The 18,987-nt window shown below is 42.1% G+C and overlaps 1 protein-coding gene across 39 annotated transcripts in view; it reads left to right on the top strand.

The window, feature by feature from the left end:
* LOC126203575 (mucin-2-like) overlaps nt 1–18,987 on the top strand; it is a 366,840-nt gene that overhangs the window by 8,858 nt on the left and 338,995 nt on the right. The gene's annotated exons all lie outside the window — the stretch shown is intronic.

Below are 18,987 nucleotides of genomic sequence, written 5' to 3'. Positions count from 1 at the left end.
TGAAGTTGATGAAACAGCCAGTGTTGCAGTGTGTCAGTCCTGTCACAGTTTCGCCCGCAAAAAAGAAAGGTCCGTGCACTTTGTGAACAGAAACGGCGCAAAACACATTCAGTTTCAGTGAGTCTTTTTCACGTTCGACAACGGCGACAGGATTTCGTGATCCCCAATTTTTTACATTATGGTGATTCACTTTACCCCACAGATAAACGTTGATTCGTCTGAAAAGGCGAGCCGTTCGGAAAAAGTGCCCTCTGCCATATTAAATCGAAATTGGTATCTTCTGCTATGGTAGCCGGGTTGCATTTGCTGCAGTAACTGCAACTTGTGAGGCCGCATACGCGGACGTGATTCAGGACACGTCGCACCGCTGTTTGAGGGAACTGAAGTTGCTGGCCTGCTCGCCTTGTGGACACCCGAGGGCTCGGATGTGTTCGACATTGTCATCAGACGTGTGGGGTCGACCAGTGCCCTTTCCCTTGCATATACAACAAACTTTGTAACCGCCCCGTTAAATTGTTAAAAACTTAGTCAACCGGTGTCGTAATTTTGAAATGAGAGTTAGTATGAATGTCGCGTAATAAATATTTCACGCGAAGCGCCGTTGCGACAGAGGCAGAGGTCAATTGTGTAAACGAAGCCACTGAATATTAAAAGTAACGTTATTAAGGAATACACCTGACTACACAAAACAAGGGGGCACGTACATTCGTGAGTGAGTGGCTCAAAATAAGAATTAATACTGTAAGGGAAATGGGTCATAAGTAGTGCTCGGATTTATATGCGCTGAAAAGTATGAATGTATGCATGCATACATGCATTAAGAATCTGATAAATATGCCCTAAAAACTTTAAAATATGCACGATAAATAAAATTCATTATTTCAACTTTCTCAGATCTTTTAATCCTCCTAAAGTAATCTGATTATACAATTATTCTTAAAACATTAATTAACAAAGTTAATATTTACTACTGTCTGTTTGTCTCTTTCTCTTAGTCTATTTTAGCATCAGTTGCTTTTATTGCAATAAACAAATATTTTTCACAGTTTTCTGGAAGAAATGATTTCCTTCTGTCACTTAAAATGTTTTTATACGAAGAGAAAGAGTTCTCTACATCACACGAAGTCACAGGAGAGTACCGAAAAGAGGCTATGTCACTTACAGAATAGCCATTAAGCTGTTTTTTCAGATTCTCCTTGTAACACCTTATTCACATCCCGAAGAAACATTAAACCTGGATCCCTTGCTTCAGTTTTCTCAATTATATTGCGAAGACACTTTACTATTTCTCCTGGTATGTCTCCGACGACAGCTGTTTCGTAGACATCAAGGACAGAAAATAGAGGCACTGCTTTTTCTTCCAAGCGTGTGATTGTGGTTGGGAGTTTACTGACTGATTTACTCTGGAGACTCTCCTCACTGCAAACACTAATTACAGCTGGGATACTTGCTGCTTCGTTTCTGTCCATCGCGTCCAGCACCCCTTTCGCCACTTCGAAATGATCACTGTAATACAGAGCTGCTTCTATCCATGTTCCCCACCTTGTGATGATCGGCTGTGGGGGTAAACGAATACCTGGCATCATTTCAGTAAACAATTTTACTCTTGATGGCGCCTTCACAAACACTTTTTTCACAGAGGAAATTAAGGCATTTACTTCTGGAAAATACGCTCGAATTTCTTCAGCCAGTCGGTGAAGAGCATGTGCTAAACAAGTTATGTGAACTGACTTGGGATAAAATACCTGCAAAGCTTTAGCAGCCTTAGTCATTTATGCTGCTGCATCTGTAACTATCACCAGGAGTTTTTCCTCGTTTTCTTTAGTGGGCCACAAAAACGCATAATGCATCACGAACAACCCTAGCAATAGTAGAATGGTTTGTTTTCTCCAATGCTCTGGAGACAATGAGATGAGGTGTTCCTGGTTCAGATTCCGCCATTTTTCCGACGACAACGTTGGCAATATATCTCCCACATGAGTCAGTCTTTTCATCTACAGATAACCACACGTTTGAATCCCCAATATCATCTCTGATCTCTTGTATTACGTGAAAATAATTATTTTATTGAACATTTGTAAAGAACAGCCATGGTAATATGGGTCTCACTTTTTTTTTGGGGGGGGGGGGAGAGCACAAGTGTAAAATGGCGGGGGGGGGGGGGGGGGGGAAGAGAATAAGTATAACAAAAAATGTTGCTTAATCGTAAACTCGTTGACGCTACAGGCCATACGAAATTTTATGTTTCGATTTTAAAATATTTTTGTGTGATAGATTAAAAATTCTTAAAAAAATTGAAAAGTTTTAATGAAACTTTATTGGAGGGTGGGGGATATGGGGGTAGCTGACATGCAAACTAATTTCATTAAATAAACGTTTGAACTTACCTCTTCATAAACTTTGCCAAGATAGTTTTTCCTTATTGTTGATTCTTCATGAACTTTTCGTTAGGTATATTTTTTGAGGAACCCTCAAAATTCCACATTATTTAATTTATTGAAAAGGATGTTGGCTGAAACTAAAGTTTTGCAGAGATCTTTCGAAAAATTATCATTGCCATCATTTGCACTTCTGCTTGCAGAAATTGCTGCTGGTAAGGTTGTCTGGTTGTTGGAGATATTTTTACTAGCAGAATTTCTATGAGCAGCTGTTTGTAAACGTTGTGTAACCTGGTATTTTTTATCACAAGGCACCTATAACAATGGTATGAAAATAAAGTGAGTTTATTTGCATTAAGTAAAAGCCTAACTCGGAAATCACATTGATTTTCAACTTTGAGAAAGCAAAAATAGAACTTACGTGCTTCTCACACACTTGGCACAATACAACTTTTCCATCTGTTGTTAGAGTAGGATTTCCATCAATCCACTGTCGAAGTACATAAGCCTTACTGTTCTTCTCCTTCGGCATTGTGGTAATATGGTCTCCTCCTGCGCACACTTCAGAAATCACGAAGAGCAGCACACTAGTTACTGACAATGGAACTTTTTCACTCTTGGAAATGTCATTGTTGCCGCCGCCGGCTCCGTTTGTTACACAATACAAACAGTACTGACTTTTATGACGAGATGGCCGATCGAACTTTAAAGGTTTGCCACATGACTGTTGATCGCTATTTAGTTTTCGTTAAGCTGTCGAGAGACATTTTTATAGTACAGGAACCGCTCATTGCTGATTGCTATGCTAGCCTCATTTTTAGGCGCCCTTTTATGGATTTGTAAATATGACAGAAGTGATTCTACTCAAACAAAGCAATAAAAGAGAAATTTGCTCAGGTCGTTCTCTTCTTCTTAAACTATTGTGGTGAAATACTTGTATTTCAAGAATCATTGCTGCAAAAGTAAAATATATGCATAAATATGCAAAAGTTATGTATATATGCAATAACCCCTTAAATATGCATTTATATGCACTATCATGCAAATATGCAAAAATCCTAGCTGTAGTCATAAGCATAGTTACGTCGGTACACACTCAGTTGTATGCGGATAGCGGCACGTACGTTCTAAGTACTATCATTCCCCGTGGCGGCATAAAAAGAACTGTGATTAAAATGCACTTATTCATCTGAGAAAGAAAATAATTGGACTTCGTAATTACATGAAACGAAAGATTGCAGGTTCTGAATGTCGCGGCAAATATGATCTAGACTATGAAACTGAGACTGGCGGCCACGGAGGGAAAGACATGAACAGAACTCATTCACGCAGGCTACCTCTGTTGTTGAGCAGCGCCGTCGTCGAGCTCGTCGCCTCCACCTGGGTTCTACATTAAAAATTAAAATAATAATAATCTGCCAGAGTTACAGGAGCTGCAATCCATGCTACCGTAAATGAGAAAATCGTATTGTTTCAGAAGTTGCTTCCATTATTTAGCACAATTTCACTTGTAATTACAGAGCACTTCGTTTATACGTCTTATAACCAGGACATGAAAACAACGAAAGGTAGCTATTACTAAAACTAATAAACGAAGAGCGTAAATCTTCTTTTGTCCGTCAGTGTTAAATGCTATTCAAATGAATCTTTGGTATGAGAGTCGAATAATTATCTATAGCTTTATCAATAAGAAAAAATTATTAAGTTTCCTTACAACTTCCACGAAGTCATAAATCTGCTCTTGCAGAGGCGGCTTCTTACTTAATCGACGGCGGAATGCACGTTGCTGTTGAACAATACATTGACATAGCGCAAATTCCAGCACACAAAATTATCTCTCCTTTGGTGTGGCCACGCTCCTACAAACAACAGCGCAACTGTGTCAAAACTGTGAAGCTCTCTGTCTCCAGAGACATTCGCGATGTGTTTCGATCTTTTATAGTTTGTAATACACAATTAAATCCGTTCTTTCTTTTTGAATCACCCTGTACATCAACATTCCTCGGTTCTCTGTTTTTATAGTTCTCTTCATCAGTCCGTATAGAAAACAAACAACTAGTAGTGGTTGTCGTGCTGTTTCCAATTCGTCGGTCTAAGATATACCCAAGTACCACTTCATTAGCTAGCGTTTGTCACACGTATTTCCAGTTATTTTCTCACTGTGAGAGCTAAAGACCTCCAGTCTCTTTGTCCCGCCATGACGCAACTTCTGCTAGATGTCAGAGATAAGATATTATCGACTGACGCGTTTCTTACATTTGTTTTTTGATGTTATTGACGTGTTTCACAATGAAACTAAGTGTATTCTGTAGTCTGTACTGAGCTATCTTTGTCGGGTACGTGTCATCTTGCTGTCAGGCGTCATGAACAAAACAACGATAAAAAAACCTATTTCTGTTTTAAGTATTGCTTCAAATCAAGCTCCGTTCCTGAGCCGTTAGCGCATCTGGCTAACAAGCGGGTAACCTGGGCTATGTCACCACACCAAAGGGTTTGGTGTGAAGATCCAAACTACATCTACTGAACCTTGTGAGAGCAGCTAAGGAGTTACCTGAAGTGAAACTTTCAACAGGTGACACTAATAGCCTGTGCTAAAGCACCGTACAGTTCCTTTTCTACTATTTCTCTTCTTTCCGTTGATCTAGTAAGTTTCCCGCTAAGTTTGGAAAAGGTTTGCCTGTGAAAGCAAATCCGGATATGCCCTTATTTAACAATCATGCCGTCGCACATACAATGTTAAGACCTACGAATCGAATTTAAGAATACGATCTGACAGAAAACTGTATGTAGAAAATTACCGAACCTAGCGCAACGGTTCACAGTGGGCAGAGTAAAATGAAACTTGAATTTAAGACAGCATGAGCGATCGTACCAATTATCTCAACAGGAATAAAAGTATTAAAGCCACAAGCCCTACGGGGATTTACAGTGCAAATGGGCCTGTGGACCCAAGTTGTTACAATGATACGCAAATTTAAGGCAAACACACGTTCCTTAGAACATAGGACCGCGGCTCCGTTACCTACGTCTGCACCAAAAGCTACCGTTTCTACTGAAAAACATGCAAAGAAATGTGAAGTATGAAATTCGTAGGGACTACTACTGTTTTTATGTAAATTGCAATAGCAAAATGATGATGCTTTACCAATTTCGGAAGGAATATACGAGGGTCACTCCAAAAGAAATGCACACTATTTTTTTTTAAATCCATCTTTTATTCTACGTGTTTGAAAGTTTTACAGTGTGTAGATACATCCTTTAGGAACAATATTTTCATTTCTTCACATAATTTCCATCCCTCTCAACTGCGTTACGCCATCTTGGAACCAGCGCCTTTATACCCGCACGGTAAAATTCTGGACCAACCTGTTGGAGCCACTGTTCGGAAGCGTGCACAAGGGATTCATCATCTTCAAACCTTGTTCCACGAAGAGTGTCTTTCAGTTTCAGATGGAGCCAGGTCAGGAGTGTAAAGCGGGTGTTTCAGTGTTGTCCGTCCGAGTTTTGTGATCGCTTCTATGGTTTGTTGACTGAAATGTGGCCGTTCATTGTCGTGCAACAGCAAAACATCCTGCTTTTGCCGATGTGGTCGAACACCACTCAGTCGAGCTCGAAGTTTCTTCAGTGTCGTTACATATGCATCAGAATTTATGGTGGTTCCAATTGGCACGATGTTCACAAGCAAGAGTCCTTTGGAATCGAAAAACACCGCAGCCATAATTCTCCCAGCAGAAGGTGCGGGTTTGAATTTTTTTTCTTGGGTGAATTTGCATGATGCCACTCCATTGATTGCCTCTTCGTCTCTGGTGAAAAATAATGGAGCCATGTTTCATCATCTGTCACAATTCTTCCAAGAAATTCACCTCCACCATTCTCGTACTGTTCCAAAAGTTCGCTGCACACCGTTTTTCTTGTTTCTTTGTGAGCCACCGTCAACATCCTGGGAACCCAGCTGGCACAAACCTTTTTTAACGCCAACACTTTCAGTATTCTGCAAACACTTCCTTCCCCTATCCCAACGTAGCGTGACAATTCGTTCACTGTGATGCGTCTGTCAGTAGTCACCAATTCGTTAACTCTCTGCACATTGTCTGGAGTGTGTGCAGTACGAGGCCTGCCGCTGCGAGGACAATCCTCAATATTGCCGCGCCCGTTTTCGTCACGTAACCTGCTTGCCCACCGACTAACTGTACTGCGGTCGACAGCAGCATCTCCATACACCTTTCTCAACCTCTTGTGGATGTTTCCCACTGTCTCGTTTCCGTAGCACAGGAATTCTATGACAGCACGTTGCTTCTGACGAATGTCAAGTGTAGCAGCCATCTTGAAGACATGCTGTAACGGCGCCACTCACGTGAACAGGTTGAACTAAGTTTCAAAACAAGCGGGAAGGATGTATCTACACACTGTAAAACTTTCACACATGCAGAATGAAAACTGTATTTCTACAAAAATAGTGTGCATTTCTTTTGGAGTGACCCTCGTAGTACAAACTGTGTCCTGTTATCGCATTCCAACCTTTAACCCATTAAGTACCAGTGTCCTATTTTGAGGACAGAGCACATAATTATAAATACACAATAAATTATTAATTTGCATCCATTACTGTTCTACGCATTTGTTGATGCTTTTTATAACAAATGTATGCTTAAAGGAAATTAAAAGCGATAAATCCTACCATTAATTGATTATTGAATACTAAGGCACACTTTTCGTTATTACAGGTATTTACTTTATCGACAATGTAGTAATATTTGAAATATGAGGCAAAGATCTTTTTGCGATCATTTATAGTCAACAATGTGTCTTTTAAACTACTTGCATTGTTAGCTCAATTGGAGTTATATTCATTGTTTACCATTGTTATTAATTTTTGGGTACTCGAAATAGGACACTGGGACTTGGTGTTATCATTTCAGTTATTTGTATTGCTGCACGTTCCAATATGAAACTCTGCTACTGCTGATGTATTTTCTTTTTAGAACGTGGTAATTTTACCAGATTTTGTTGCTAAGGTAACTAACAACCCCTCTTTTATATATTAATTACAGGATATGAAGTTACTTTGAAATTTACAGTGTATTATGTAAGTATATTTATGAATATGTTACCCATTAGTAAATAATACAGTTCCAGATGGACAGTTTATCCGAGGCAAGCCTATTAGATTTGGCTATAAGTTCTGGTCTCTTTGTGGAGCAAGTAGCTACTGTTTCAAATTTGATTTATACTGTGGAAAGGATCCAGAAGATACTGCAAGGGATGACCTACTATTGGGATCAAGCGTAGTCCGAAACATGTTGGACTGCATTGAAAAGCCCGAGAATCATTGTGTGTACTTTGACAATTCCTTCACTAGTTGAGATCTTCTGATTCATCTGAGAAATTTGGGTTTTCGAGCAACTGGGACTGTCAGAGAGAATCGAGTCGGTAACTGTCCACTACTGAGCAGCAACGAACTGAAAAAGACAGTTCGGGGAAACTATGACTATCAGTTCGACAGGAATGATGAAGTCTTATTTGTTCGATGGCACGACAACAGATGCGTTACAATTGATACAAATGTTGACCAAGTTGAACCTTTGGGAGCAGCTACGCGCTACAGTAGACAAGGAAGTAAGAAGACACAAGTGCAAAAACCTGCCGTTTTGAAGTCGTATAACGCGTACATGGGAGGTGTTGACCACCATGAATGGTTAGTTGGAAAATTTGCGACGGTAATTAGAGGGAAAAAATGGTACTGCATCCTATTACACGTTTGCGGGAAATGGCCCTCGTAAGTTCCTGACTCTTCTACAGATTAGTACATGGGAAAAATGCACAGGATTTACTGGATTTCAGACGTGCTGTTACAGTTACATAGCTGAAATTGGACACTGGAAGACCGAATATTGGACGTCCAATGGAATACCCATCAAGTCAGTTGAGAGTGATACCAGACATCTGGTTTGATGGAATTCGTCATATGATTGACAAAAGAAGCACGCAAAGAATATGTGTAAGAGCTAAATGCAATGGAAAACCAAAAACATATTGTGTTAAATGCCGTGTAATACTGTGTGTGAAGTGGATTGTACCATTTCACAAGAAATAAATAGTTGAGACTAGAATACAGTTTAGTATGCTATACGATACTGTTAGATCCCAGTGTCCTATTTTGAGGACGGCCATTATATCAGCATGTATAAATATTCTTTGGCCATTTTTGTACTTATTGTGGTTCATACACTATGTTCATCATAATTAAGGAGTAAAAAGTTCAATTATTTAAAAATTAATTTGGGACTTAATGAGTTAATTGCAAGTGGGCCTATTTCGTTTAAGTAGAAAAATGTGTGCAAGAAACAGTAATTAAATGTAAATTCATACATGGTTGAGTCACGTTAATGTGACCGCCGCTTATGTTGCACGTCGACGTGCAATAACTGCTCACATACGGAAGGTGGCAGCACTAGCAGTGCAGGGTATGCAAAGCGTAGCGGAGGGGATGCGAAAAACAGTGCAGCCGCTGCCGTAAAGCGGAGACGGACCGATACGTCTGACGTCGAAAAGAGCGTGGTCTTTGGCAATTCCGAAGCGGCTAAGTTTGGAAACTGTTGGCGTGCCGCCATGGTCAAAGGCTAAAATGCATGGCAAAATGGCGCCATCCAAACCTGGCGCCGAGGCAGTTCTGGTGGACCACGGGTCATAGATGACCGAGGGGCTAGCAAGTGTCTCCTTAGGGAACATTGTAGCGCTTGGGCATCCGCCTGGTTGGTGCACCCACGTTGACTGCTGGTTATCTGCGACAACGGCTGGAATGTTCACCTCAGTACCACAACTGAATGGCGACAGGTGACCTTTCAGATTAATCGTGTTCTAAACTCCATCGGACAGATGGCCGTTGATGTGTACGGCGTGAAATGTCTGAAAGCAAACAATATTTGGAAGGATCCAGGTCGCAGGAGGCAGCTTTATGGTCTGGGGAATGTTTTCGTGGCATTTCCTGGGTGATTTCGTCATTCCGAAAGGCACAATGGATCAGCACAAGTGTGCAGCTATCCTCGGGGACCATCTCCGCCCCTACGTGCAGTTTGTTTTCCCTCGGCACGATAGCATCTACCAGCAGGACGACGCAACGCGTCACACAGCTCGCGGTGTACGTATGAGGTCCGGAGAGCAGCAGGATGAGTTTAACGTACTTCCCTGACCACCAGACTCCGCCGTGGGCCCACCTCGATCGGACTGGTCGCGCCGTGGATCCTCAACCGAGAAACCTATCGCAGCTGGCCACGGCATTGCTGAACATCTCTGCCGGTACCTTCCGGAACCTCACTGACCCTCTTCCTGCACGTCTCGCCGCGAACCGCATTTACAAGGTGGCTATTTGACAAGTTGTGACATTAATGTGTCTGGACAGTGTATAAATGACTTTAGAAAAGTGAGTAGATCATAGTTGCATAAGTATTACTGGTGCCCAGAAAACACGTGGCACGCATAGCTCGAAGGGAAAAAAAAAGAAGCAGACAAGGAGTCATCAACATAAATCGCAAAACATTTGCGAAGTTTCACTAAAAGGAAGTGTTATCAAACTGACTGTATTACCATTCAGACGAATTGATAGCAAACGAATTCCGTATGGAGCCTCAAAACATACACAAGCACAACAAGACCTATCACGAACATGTGAAACGTGTGTCCAACACCCGAAGTTACAGTAATGTGTATTCTATTGTATGTATTAAACCGAGGACCTAGGAACGATGGAGAGGCTTCGTCCCGTCGTAGCCCTCAGTGGTTCGCAACCTGACAACAGGCCACAGCAGTCCACCCACCCCATAGCCGCCCCACACCGAACCCAGGGTCATTGTGGGGTTCGGCCCCCAGTGGACCCCCTGAGCAAGTCTCATACCAGACGAGTGTACTGCCAAATGTTTGCGTGGTAGAGGAATTATGATGTACGCATATGTGGAGACAGTGTTTGCGCGGCAATCGCCGACACAGTGTAACTGAGGCGAAACAAGGGGAACCAGCCCGCATTCCCGAGGCAGATGGAAAACCGCCTTAAAAACCATCCACAGGCTAGCCGGCACACCGGACCTCGACACTAATCCATCGGGCGGATTCGTGCCGGGGACCGGCACGCCTTCCCGCTCGGGAAGCAGCGCGTTAGACCGCAGGGCTAGCCGGCCGGGCTTACAGCAATGTCACGCTGCAAATCAAGAAAATAATTGCAGTTGAGCATAAACCACACCTTCGTCGTTAATGAGTAAAAAAATCGTAGTGCTAGTGTGCACTTCCTACGCGCAACCAAGCTACATCTCACCACCCAGCGACCAGCAACTCGTGGCAATCAACTGCAAATACGAGCTTCCTCCACACGGCCGGAACACGGCAGTGTCTCTTCAAGCTCGCGACCTAGCATTAGCAGCGATACGGTCCGTGACCAGGTTGGACGGCTCCCATAGAACGCAGAGAAGACTTCCTGGATGCCTCACACGCTGTTAGTACGCGAAGATAATTGATATATACTACTGACGTCGTCAACCTGAACATTTAATAAACTCTCAATTCACCTGAATTCTGTAATTCATACAGATGACCGGTTTCGGGAATTCCCTGTTGCCGTCTTCGGATTTATCTTTTTCCTGGCTTGAAGGAGGGAAATCCCCAACCGCCTGGCTAGGCAAATCCTTATACACTTCAGTGTTTCTAATACTACAGATCGCCCCCACGCTGAGGATGTCAAAAGTGTATAAGGATTTCCCTAGCCAGGCGGTCGGGGATTTTTACTTCTTGTTAAAAGCCAGGAAGAATATAAGTCCGAAGTTGGCAACAGGTAACTGCCGAAACCGGTCATAAACATGAATAAATGATTTTAGCGATCTTGGTAGTTGAGAGTTTATTCAGTGCGAAGAAGACAACTGAGTTCAAAAGTACCAAATTAAATACTGAAGGTTGCAGTTAACCGCCATCATTCAAAGTCTTCTGCCTTTCGACCAGTTACACGTCAACAACGTCATCTTTTATGGGGCATTCCCACTGATCTTGCAAACAGTAAATTCAGCTGAACAGGCTGATTTCATCTGCCCAGATTTCTGGAAGGCGTTCGATGTTACAGGATATAAGAAAAAGGTATGGCCCACTTTCAAGAAATATTTGTAACATTTAGAGAAATAAAATGTTTTATATGGACATGGGCAGAAAACTCATTTTTCCACATTTGAGTTTATTTTCTACTTTGTAATTATATTTGGCTTGGGATACACAACTGGTTTGAATCACACTTAACAAAAAAATCCAAAAAGTTGTGTTGAGTAATTCAAGCAATATTGGAATGAGAAAAAAATTAGTGAGGAGGGAGAAATCACGAAGGGAGGCCCTCAAGGTTCAATTTTGGTACCACTTGTATTTCTTATTACGGGCTGTCGAGAATCTTCAAGAAATTATGTAATCGTGTCGCCAACAAAGATTTTCCGCCAACGTTTAACCCAGCATCGTTGATGACCGTTTGTTAGAGCCTTATGTTCTTCCACCATGGCTCAATGGAGAAACTTAGCATTCTTTCTTAGATAATACTCTACCTGTTCTGTTAGAACATGCGCCTTCACGAGCACATCAAAACATGTACTTTACGCAAGATGGAGCTCCTTCTCAATTCAGTCTTTATTTTCGGAGGCTTCTAAATAATAGACTCCATGACAGATGGATAGGTAGAAGTGAACCAGTTCCTTGGCCTCCTCGGGCTCTGGAACTAAATACAACGGGCTTTCATTTGTGAAAGCATTTGAAAGCTCTTTTTGTGAGGAACCCCAGTGCAAGATGCACAGTATTCGTGCCCATATTGTGAAAGGCTGCCAAACGACACACAATTTTTCAGTGATACATGAGCACATCAGGGACACAATGCAACTGTGGGTTGATCCATCTATCCTTGCTAAAGGAGGGCACTTTTAATATTTCATTTAGGAAAGTGCTTCACACGGTGATAATGCGTTCTTGTTCTGCATGTTAATCCGATGATTAATGTGTTTAAGAGCTCTAACATGGAAATAAAGCACTGGACCCATGGCCATATAAAATTCCTTCATCTGTGTGTGATGAACGTTTCATGAAAGTTTGGCTATACCTTTTTGTTACATTCTGTATACCACACTACTGACTAATACTCAAGGTACTGTCATACGGATTATCTTCACGTACACAGAATGTAACGGGTGTAAGTGGAGATATGTCTATTAGTGACTGAGGATGGTGCAACGAACAACATTACACCAGGATTTACGTCATGTGCAGATAACTATAGCTATTAGATGTCGAATGTTTTTAGGATTGTTAGTACTTCCAAGTACAGATGACAAGACCAAGCGATTAATATTTATTTTCCTCTTGGCAGTTGGTCAGGTGTTGAAAAATTGTGGACACATGGACGCAAAACTGTTAGTCTATATTGACAGGCATAGTCCACTTACTGATGCACTAATGGCCGTGCAGAAAACATCAGGTGGTAAAGTTTGTGAAGTGTTTATGGGAAGACTGTTCGACACAGAAGAAACCAACGTACACACGGATGTGTGTACATATTAAGGTACCACATATAAAAATATCTGCACGTGTATCTATTTGCACCCTGCATGTCAGTGACACTTTGTACTTTTTAGTAATAGAATCCATTACTTTAAACTGGATGGCGAAAGTTCAGCTGAAGCGAAGGTACCATGAACAGTGGTATAAGGAAGCGTAACAGTAATTCAGATGTTCTCAATACACGAGAACGATTTATCAGATAAGTTAGCGACACTATCAGACTGTCCCCTGACGATGCTGTTGTCTAGAGGAAACTACAGTCTCTGGACTGGACTGTCGTTGGTGCAATCAGTTTAGCTCAAGATAGGTACATTTACATCTACATGTATACTCCGTAAGCCACCCTTCCGTGTGTGGTGGAGAGTACTTTATCTACCTGTGTCACTTTCCACTTTTTCTGTTCCGATTGCGAGTAGCTCTCGAGAAGAGCTACCGCCAGCAACCTCCGCCTCTATTAGGACCATGAGAAATGGGTTTAGCCAATGCGAAAGTGCAACAGAGATGCTAGGCAAATTCAGTCTGGAATCTTTGAAAGAAGGTCGACGATCTCGTGCAACCAACTTGGGTAAATATAGAGATCTGGTATTCGAAGACGACTGTGGAAGGATTCAATGTCCTGTCGACAGCATGATTATTAGAGACAGAGCGCAAGCACAGATTGTTTCATGGATGGGGAAGTAAATCTGTCTAACCATTGCAAAGGAACCATCGCGGTATTTGCCTGGAGCGATATACAGAAATCACCGAAAGCCTAAATCTGGATGGCCAGACACGGATGTGAATCGTCATTCTCCCGAATGTGAGTCCAGTGTGCTACCCATCGCGCCACCTTGCTCGCTAGGACTGTGAGACAACAATGGTGCCACAAGAATTAGATAACAGAGATTAGATTGCATACAGGGGCATACAGAAATCAGTTTTCTCTCACTAATACTCGTACGAAGCAGAATCCACCATGTGCTCTACAGTACGTAGATACATGGTGTCCCAGAAATGTTGTGGCAAACTAGCACTTGTAGAGGGTGTCTTGAGGAACAACTTATGAATAGGAACCAGTGTCCAGAAACGTCATCCAATGACGCTACAGAGCGTCGTAGTTATAGGTGCCAGCGCCTGCCACTAGGCCACCCTTGCGGCAGGAAATGTGACTTTGTACGCTGATGAACCGTAAACCGATCTTCTTGCAATGTTGTTTGGTATTTAGTGATCACGACTCATTGTCAGGATCGCCAGTGAAGAAGATGGAGCTATCTGGTGCATAGATAACCCTTGTCTTCTATGAATTCGGTACTCTGTGGTTGGGCTTCATCCACAGTTCATTGAATGAAGTATTCAATGAACTGTGGATGAAGCCCGACCAACAGGCATTACATGCATTGATCAAAAATGATAGTGCATTGAGAATGGCTAGTTTCTAGCTGAAATCTAGATATTCCAATAAAATTTCAAAAGGACGACTGATAGCTGAAATCTACTATTTACAAGTCAACAACAGTCGCTGCATGCAACAGCCTCTGAATGGAGGGTAACCTATTAGTCATTTCCTTTCCTGTTCCACTTGCAAATAGAGCGAAGGAAAAACGACTGTGTATATCCCTCTGTATGAACCCTAATTTCTCGTACCTTATCTTCGTGGTCCTTAGGAGTGCGATATTGCGATATACATAGGTGGCAGTAAAATCGTGTGGCACTCAGCTTCAAATGCCGGTTCTCTAAATTTTCTCACTAGCGTTTCTCGAAAAGAACGTCGCCTTCCCTCCATCGATTCCCATTTGAGTTCCCAAAGGATCCCCATAACACTTAGGTGTTGTTCGAACCAACTGGTAACAAATCCAGAAGCCCACCTCTGAACTGCTTCGATGTCTTCCTTCAGTCCGACCTGGTAAGGATCCCAAACTCTCGAGCAATACTCAAGAATAGGTTATACTAGCCTCCTACATGTGGTCTCCTTTGCAGATGATCCACACTTTCCTAAAATTCCCCCAATAAACTGAAGGCGACCAATTGACTTCCCTACCACAGTTCTGACATGCTCTTTCGATTTCATATCGCTTCGCAACTTTACGCCCAGACATTTAAACGACCTGTATGTGTCAAGCAGGACACTATACTACTGTACTCGAACATTATAGTTCTTCCTACACATCAGCATTAGTTTACACTTTTACACATCTAGTGCTAACTGCCATTCATCACACCAACTAGAAATTTTGTCTAAGTCGTCTTGTATCTTCCTACCGTCATTCAACTTCGACACCTTACCGTGCAGCACAGCATCATTACTAAACAACAGCACAGCTGCCCACTCTGCCCGACAAATCACTTGTGCATACAGAGAAGAACATCCGTCCCACCACACTTCCCTGGGACACTCCTGACGATACCCTTGTCTCTGATGAACGCTCGCCGACGAGGACAACATACTGGGTTCTATTACTTAAGAAGTCTTCGAGCCACTCACATATCTGTGAACTTAGTCCTTGTGCTCGTACCTTCGTTAACAGCCTGTAGTGGGACACCGTGTCAAATGCTTTCCGGAAATCTAGAAATATAGAATCTGTCTGTTGCTCTTCATCAATAGCTCGCAGTATATCACGTGTAAAAAGGGCACCCTGAATTTCGCTCTTTCAGCAAAAAAAGGGCGAGTATGTTCGCATGTCAAAATTTTTGATGGGGAGTCTTTTAGAGAGGAGCGTTTCTACTTTTTGTGCTCAGACAGGAGCACTTTTCAGCTGGTTCCTTTCTTTTGGCTGTTACAGCAGCAGGGTGTGCTTATGTAAAACGAATTTTTGGAAGTTTATTCATATACTTCGACACAGTAAGTACGCCTAATATAAGATTAACACAAAATTATCTCCCATTCAACGCAACTTCACCTTACACTAACTCTACATAAAATGGCTCTACGGTTTTAGGCTTCCTCTACAATGTATAAAAAATGCTATGTTTGGTTTCCAAGCACAAAGAAATTCATTTCACAAAATAATTTATTGTAAGGCGCTTACGCCGCCAGGTGACACCATCCAATAATATCCATGTTCAGACACCTCATATAGGCATGAACTGCCCATTATAAAGAGACGGAGCATATGTTAGATTCAGTAGTGTGTAAGCTTAGGGACCGATGACCTTAGCAGTTTGGTCCCGTAAGACCTTACCATAAGTTTTTAAAACTATATTTATGCCTCATACTGGATATTACACGCGTACTTTATTTACACAAGTACGGTAACTTTGAACTTACGAATCTCGGTAATGGATAATGATATCGAAAAAAGTTTCGAAGTTCCCAGTGAACATCATCTTAAGAACATATTATAAATATTTCGACGATTTCCCATAACAGGAATTATAGAAGTGGCCGTCCCCACAATTGATGCTTTTGGTACCCAAATATCATGGTTTATCGGGGTTTTCTTAGGAACAGCTTACGAACAAACGGTGATTCTATAAGCCACCTAAGACCCACCCTAGACCACACCTAATTCGAAAGACCCAACCGATTTGTTCAATTTGCATCGGCTGGAGGGAGTGTCTAATTTTAAATTCCGAGGCTGTACTGTTAGGATACCTACAGTATACCCGTTCTTCCCAAAGGTATACAAATGGTCACTAAGCCAAGAGCTATCCAAGACAATTATCCCACTATGTGTGTGATTATTGAAAACCGAGATACGACCCCCAGAGAAATCGCGTTTTCGCGTTCGGCTCTTTGTAACGTACCAGAAGACCCGCGTGAAACTTTAAATAATGGCAGTATTTGTAATAAGTGTAATCGTTGCAATGAGGGTTAGTTGTGGAAGAGACGAGAAAATACCTTTAAAAATTAACCTAACGACATGAAATAATAATAAAGAATTTATGATACAGCCTTATATATACATTTCCATGTGTCCAAAAATGTGTTTTGCATTCTGAATTTTTGTCCAGTCGTCTACGACGGGCAGAGATAAGGGACTGTCGGTAGGGCCACACAACCTGTAACTTAACTCGACAAATATTTTCTATTACAGTAAGCGCGTTTGGCGGCGGTAGTAATAGGTAAACAACAATTCAAGGCGACAATGACAATTATGTATGTCGTTTCTGAAAGTGTAACCACAGAGGGAGGTGGTGCAGTGGTTAACACATTGGACTCGCATTCGGGAGGACGACGGTTCAAACCCGTATCCGGCCATCCTCATTTAGGTTTCTCGTGAATTCCCAAAATCGTTTCAAGCAAATGCCGGGATGGTTCCTTTGAAAGGGCACGGCCGACTTCCATCCCCAACCTTCTCTAATCCGATGGGCCGATGACCTCGCTGTTTGGTCCCCTCCCCTGAATCAACGAACCGACCAAAGTACAGTCGTTTAGAAAAGACAGCTTGTACGACAGACAGAAATAATGGACTACCGCAGTGGTCACGGATATACGTATGACAATGCTGCACATAAATTATCTAGTTAACAACTGCTTTAAAAGAAATAAATTGGTATTAGTAATAAGATAATATCAAGAGGGAGTCCATCATTCGTGGTTAAAAAGTTAGCTTCGTAAAATATAGGTATGAACCAGGGCATCCACGAGGCCCTTCTGTCTGTGATAGTTAAAACTCTTTGCTATGTTAAAATTTTTCACAGATAGTATTAGAGCGAAATCGATATGCCACGTCAGAAGCCAGTTAAAAAACCTTTCTAACAATAACTCATTCATCCCTGTACGATTTTTATGTGCTGAGAAAAAGGGTTGTTAACCTGAGAAATAACATATATGATATACGCACTCACTTGCAAGGACCGATTTCGACCAAGAAACGTTGCGACAAACTTTTAAAAAAGGAGACGTTCCTTTTTCCATAGAAAAACAGAATCATTGAAGAAAACAACAACTCAGAAACATTACAGTAACGAATTTTTCGAAGTCCACTTGTTACCATTGGAGAACGTCGCCTGCATCGACCGAAGAAAGCAAACAGATCTGAATTCAGTAGACTAGCACTCGAAGTCGGAAATTTCGGCGAATATCGGTTGCATGAAGGCCACACCGAATTGCGACGATAATGTGGGTTATCGGCCGAATCGTCCGACATCAGAGCTATTGTGACTGCAGAGTTAGTCCTATGCCTTAATTGGAGAAAGATAGCTTTATTATGAACAGGATGATGAAAAATATTTGCGTTCAGGTGCAGAACAGACTTACTATCGGCTTACTATACTCTACGCTCGAACACAGTATCGACTTTAAATTATATTCTATTGTTTCTGTTATTGTAGTCGTCCGTGTTGCGACTGCTTTGATACAGCTCACCTTGCTAGTCTATCCTAAGCACGTCTTTTTATATCTGTGTAATTATACTGTTCAACACTCAGTTGAACCTGCTTTCCGCTAAGCCCTTGTCTCGATCTTGAATTTTTTCGCTATGTGATCAAAAGTATCCGTACACCCCCAAAAACATACCTTTTTTCATATTAGATGCATTGTGCTGCCACCTATTGCCAGGTACTCCATATCAGCGATGTCAGTAGTTATTAGACGCAGTGACAGAGCAGAATGGGTCGCTCGGTGGAACTCACGGACTTCGAACGTGGCCACGTGATTGGGTGTCACTTGTGTCATACGTCTGTACGCGAGATTTCCACACTCCTAAACATTCCTAGGTCCACTGCTCCCGATGTGATAGTGAAGTGGAAACGTGAAGTGACGCGTACAGCACAAAACCGTACAGGCCGACCTCGTCTGTTGACTGACAGAGACCGCCGGACAGTTGAAGAGAGTCCTAATGTGTAATAAGCAGACGTCTGTCCAGACCATCACACGGGAATTCCAAAGTGCATTGGGATCCACTGCAAGTACTATGACAATTAGGCGGGAGGTGAGAAAACTTGAATTTCATGGTCGAGCGGCTGCTCATAAGCCACACATCACGCCGGTAAATGGCAAACGACGCCTCGCTTGGTGTAAGGAGCGTAAACATTGGACGACTGAACAGTGGAAAAACGTTGTGTGGAGTGACGAATCACGGTACACAACGTGGCGATCCGATGGCAGGGTGTGGGTATGACG

This window comes from Schistocerca nitens, chromosome 9 (genome assembly GCF_023898315.1).
Source record: "Schistocerca nitens isolate TAMUIC-IGC-003100 chromosome 9, iqSchNite1.1, whole genome shotgun sequence".
Lineage (NCBI taxonomy): Eukaryota > Metazoa > Arthropoda > Insecta > Orthoptera > Acrididae > Schistocerca > Schistocerca nitens.
This window is presented reverse-complemented; position numbering and strand designations above follow the sequence as displayed.